Source organism: Orycteropus afer, unplaced genomic scaffold, assembly GCF_000298275.1.
Source record: "Orycteropus afer afer isolate SDZICR_OR568_19922 unplaced genomic scaffold, OryAfe1.0 scaffold00093, whole genome shotgun sequence".
In the NCBI taxonomy this organism is placed as follows: domain Eukaryota; kingdom Metazoa; phylum Chordata; class Mammalia; order Tubulidentata; family Orycteropodidae; genus Orycteropus; species Orycteropus afer.
The window spans coordinates 2,045,248-2,050,691 of NW_006921680.1; the positions used below are offsets into that span (position 1 = coordinate 2,045,248).

General features: G+C 40.2%; 1 protein-coding gene across 1 annotated transcript in view; it reads left to right on the top strand.

Annotated features, from left to right (window-relative positions):
• The window catches only part of ERAP1 (endoplasmic reticulum aminopeptidase 1), a 59,373-nt gene that overhangs the window by 3,202 nt on the left and 50,727 nt on the right, over positions 1-5,444 (top strand). The gene's annotated exons all lie outside the window — the stretch shown is intronic.

Here is a 5,444-nt window from a genome sequence, read left to right on the forward strand (position 1 = left end):
AACAACAACAACAACAACAGTGTTAACTGTACAACTTACAATTGGACAAACAGAAAAAGAGAAGAAAAGTAATCTTTTTGAAGTATTATGGTGCTGCAGGTAAGTAGTGATGTAAGGTTTAGTTCTCCTAAGAGAAACCTTTATTCTCTGATTTCAGAGCAGATGTGGACAGTGTTCTCTCTGACTTTTGAAAATGGCAAGGAGATGACTGTGCCAAATGAAAAGCACTGGAGACTGAACACTCAGTTAGTCTATGATTCTGGAAGCTAGCAAAAGTCATCAGCTGGCTGTCATTCTACAGTTGTACACCACTTCCTGCAAACATGTGTTTGTTTTAGAGAAGCTAATTGTGGATGAGACTGAGCTTGGAATAGGCTTTGTCCAGAGCCTTGAAAGGTGTCTAGAGTTATCCTTATGCCAACCAGGGAAACAGCTGTCTTTTCACTAAGAGCTACAGACCAACCTCTATTAAAGCACTTCAAAATCTTTAATGACCTGAGCTCCCCATGGAGTGCCTTCATGATTCTTTCCTCAAATGAGATCTGACAGGCCCTACTGGAGGGCTGTCCCCTATGCAAAGTACTCTGCAAAGTACTCTACAAATCCCTACCTGCTAAGAGGTTTTGTTTTTTGTCACCATAGTCTGCATATGAAAAAACAAGAAACAATTGTGCCATTTGCCTAATATAAATTTATTTTATTGTGGTAAAATATACACAACATAAACCTTGCCATTTTAACCATTTTCAAGTGTATAATCCAATAGCATTGATCACATTCCCAGTGTTGTACAACCATCACCACTATTTGTTTCTAAAATCTTTCATCACCCCAAACCTTGATAGAAATTTGGGCCACAGAATATGCTTTTTCAAATTGCAATCCCTCCTCTTATGTTATGTACTATTCCCTGGGACAGGATCAAGTTTTCTATTTAGAGAATCCCAGTTCTAGAAGAATAATACTATTCTTATACTAGAAGAATAAGGGACTAGGGATGGGGTAGAGATGGGCAAGATTAAAAGACTAAATAGGATTAGTGGAGAAATTTGAAGACTTGCAGAGAGAAGGCCAGACAGATACCTCTGAGGCTCCACCAGGATGCTAGAGTCTAAATCCATGAATATCCAGGACTGGTCACTTCTGTTGTTGTTGTGTTGTTATGTGCCGTCGAGTCAAACCTGACTCATAGCGACCCCTCCTTGGGTTTCTGAGGCAATATCACTACGGAAGTAGGATTGCCCAACCTTCCTTCCAAGGAGTGGCTGGTGGGTTTGAACCGCCAGCCGTCTGGTTAGCAGGCAAGTGTCTTAGCCACTATGCTACCAGAGCTCTCTTCTAGAGGGTAGAAAAGCCGCTAATGCCATCTTGCCCCTTGGACAGGAAAACCTTTCCACTGGCAGAAATCTAAGAGGATTTGCCTCACCTCAGGCTGTAGAGGGGAAGGAGTATGGGGTCTGGAAGATTCTTTTTGGAGGCTGGAAAAGCAAATATACCATAAGAACACTGAAGTATTTGCGCCCACTAACCCACTGTCATTGCATTGATTCCAACTCATAGCAATGCTGTAGGACAAAGTAGAACTGTCCGGTAGGGTTTCCAAGGCTGTCAATCATTATGGAATCAGACTGCCTCATCTCTCTCCCACAGAGCAGCTGGTGGGTTCAAACAACTGACCTTTTGCTTAGCAGCCAAATGCTTTAACCACTGCACCACCAGAACTCTTTCAGTGTTTGGGTGATGGGCAGGAATTACTCATATTGAAATTAAAAATTACTTTCCTAATAATTAGCTGACCTCAGCACAACTTCAGGGATGGAAATTTTAGTTGAGAGTGAGTTGTTGCTAATGTTGTTTTAGTTGCCATCAGTGGATTCTGACTCATGGTGACCCCACGTGTGTAGAGTAGAACTGCTCCATAGGATTTTCAAGGCTATGAACTTTTGGAAGCAGCTCTTAAGACCTGTTTTCTGAGATGCTTCTGGGTAGATTCAAACTACTAACATATTGGCTAGTAGTCAAGCATTTAATCCTTTGCACCACCCAGGAATTCCTGGGGAAGGGTAGAAGGCATTTTTTAAAAAAAAGGTAATCAGGGGTCCTTCAGGAAGAAAGATAGGTCGGTTATCAGAGTTTGAATGACCAGTGAGTGACAAAAATGTATCATAGCTGGTGAGTATTAAGAAGAGGCAGAAAGGCATAGGAGGCATAGAAATAGAAGTGGGAATGAGATTACAGGAAAAATGCCTGTCCGCCTTGTTTTTACTCCATGGTCCCCCCTTACCTTTATCTATGTGCTAAAGTACTAGATTTTCTCCTTTGAAAACAGACTTCCTAGGCTGTACCTCTATCACCCCCACCTCACCCTTGAAGACTGCTTCCTGATTGCACTAAAAACTGATTACAGTGAAGCAAATCAGAGTTTGGAAGAGACTTTACAGGTCTAGAAGCTTTGGTGGTATGACTGTTAAAACATTCAGCTGATAACCAAAGGAGTGGAGGTTTGAACTCACCAGTGGCTCCATGGGAGAAAGATGAGGCATTCTGCTTCTAGAAAGATTTACAGCCTTCGCAACCCAATGGGGCAGTTGTTGTTGTTGTTGTTATGTGCCGTCGAGTCAGACTCGACTCATAGTGACCCCTCCTTGGGTTTCCGAGGCAGTATCACTACAGAAGTAGATTGCCCCATCTTCCTTCCAAGGAGTGGCTGGTGGGTTTGAACCACCAGCCTTCTGGTTAGTAGTCAAGTGCTTTAGGCACTATGCTACCAGAGCTCTAAGGGGCAGTTCTAGTCTGTCCTAAATAACAAAACAAAATGCAACACACTGACGTCAAGTCGGATCCGACTCATAGCAACCCCTCTTTAGATTTCCGAGGCGGTATCACTACTGAAGTAGATTGCCCAACCTTCCTTCCGAGGAGTGGCTGGTGAGTTTGAACTGCTAACCTTCTGGTTAGCAGTCAAATGCCTTAGGCACTACACCACCAGAGCTCCTTTGTCATAAATGGTTGCTATGAATTGGAATCAATTTGATGGCAGTGTGTGGGTTGCAGGGTCAGGCACAGGCATGCATTTCTTTTAATTTTTCAGGAAAACAAAAGCTCTTTTTAGGTTCTTCAGGGTGATGTTTTACCCTAGTTTAGAGTACAAACTTGATTTGCATTTGCAGATAACTCTCAGAGCTGCATCTGTCTCTGGACATACATCTTGGTAAATCCAAGCTCAGTTGTTCTTTCTTTTTGATCTACATATATCAAATTGGAGTCCATTTAGAATCATCTGGAATATTTAAAAATAATTGAGTAGTGATGACTGTTATACTAAAAGCCACTGTTTGTACACTAAAAATGGTGAATTTTATGGTGTGTGAATTATATCTAAAAAAAAAAATTAAGAATAATTTGATATTAGTATCAATCTAAGATATGAGAAAGAGAAAATTCTAAATGATGATATAAATATCATGCCATATACTTTTTTTTTAAAATGCATTTCATTGAAATACAGTTTATGTACAGTGAAATACACAAAACCAAAGTGACATGGGTCAATGCATTTTTTTTTTTTTTTTTTGCAGTGTTCCCTCCTCTCCCCTCCCACCCCTGGTAACCAACAAAGAAAGTTTCCTTCTGTATATAAACCTTCCTTTGACTTCTTACAATAATCAACTAATACTATACTTGTCCTTCTGTGATTGACTTATTTCACTCAGCATAATGTCCTCCATGTTCATCCACATTCTGCAGTGTTTTGCAGATTCTACATTATTCTGTAGTGTGGCATAGTATTCCATTGTGTGTATGTGCCACAGTTCAGTTGTCCATTCTTCTGTTGATGGGCACCTAAGTTGTTTCTATCTTTTGGCTATTGTAAATAGTGCTGTGATGAACATGGGTGTGCATGTGTCTGTTCTTCTCCTTGCTCTCACTTCTTTAGGATATATACCTAGTAATGGAATTATTAGTATACTGAATTACTGGCTGGGTCAAATGGTATTTCTAATTCCAGCTTTTTAAGGAATCGCCATAGTGTTTTCCACAGTGGTTGTACTATTTTACAGTCTCACCAGCAGTGTATGAGAGTCTCAATCTCTCCGCATCCTTGCCAGCATTTGTTATTTTCTGTCTTGCTGAACTTTGCTGCTGGTGCTGAGGCAAAATGATATCTCATTGTTGTTTTGATTTGCATCTGTCCAATGGGTAATGATCGTGAACGTTACTTCATGTATTTGCTGGCTGGCTGAATATTCTCTTTGGTAAAGTATTTATTCATGTCTTCTGCACATTTTTTAATTGGATTGTTAACCTTTTTGTTGTTGAGATGCTGGAGTTTTCTATAAATATTAGAGATAAGTGGCTTGTCAGATATGTCATTGCCAAATATTTTTTCCCAATCTGTAGGTTCTCTTTTTACTTTTTTGGAGAAGTCTTTTGAAACACGTAAAAACTTAATTTCTAAAAGGTCCCATTCATTTAGTTTATCTTCAGCTGTTTGTACATTTTGGGTTATGCTTGATAGTCTATTTATGCCATAAATTAGGGCCCCTAAATTTTCCCGAGGAACTTTATAGTTTTACGTTTCATATTTCAGTCTTTGACCCATCTAGAGTTAATTTTTGTGTATGGTGTGAGGTATGGATCTTGTTTCATTTTTTGCAAATGGATATCCAGTTTTGCCAGCACCATTTGCTAAAGAGACCCATCTCTTCCCTATGTAATAGATTTCAGCACTTTGTCAAAGATCAGCTGGCACAGTTTGATGGATCTATTTCTGGGTTCTCAATTCTATTCCATTGGTCTATGTGTCTGTCATTATACCAATACCAGGCAGTTTTGATTACTGTGGTTTTGAGATCTGGGAGTGTGAAACCTCCTACTTTGTTCTTCTTCAATGGTGCTTTGCTTATCCGAGGTCTCTTTCCTTTCCATATAAAATTAGTGATTGGTTTTTCCATATCCTTAAAGAATGTTGATGGGATCTGGATTGGAATTGCATTGAATGTATAGATTGCTTTGGGTAGTATTGACATTTTTACAACGCTCAATCTTCCTATCAATGAGCATTTATGTTCCTCCATTTATGTAGATCTCTTATGGTTTCTTGGAGTAGGGATTTGTAGTTCTCTTGTACAGGTCTTTGGTTCCCTAGTGAGATTTATTCCTTAGTATTTTATTTCTTTGGTAGCCATTTGTTGTACTGTAGTGCCTAAGGCATTTGACTGCTAACCAGAAGGCTGGCAGTTCAAACTCACCAGCCACTCCTCAGGAGGAAGATTGGGCAATCTACTTTGGTAGAGATACTGCCTTGGAAACCCACAGAGGGGTTGTTGTTGTTGTTATTTGCCATCGAGTCAGCCCTGACTCATAGCGACCCCTCCTTGGGTTTTCGAGGCAGTGTCACTACGGAAGTAGGATTGCCCAACCTTCCTTCCGAGGAGTGGCTG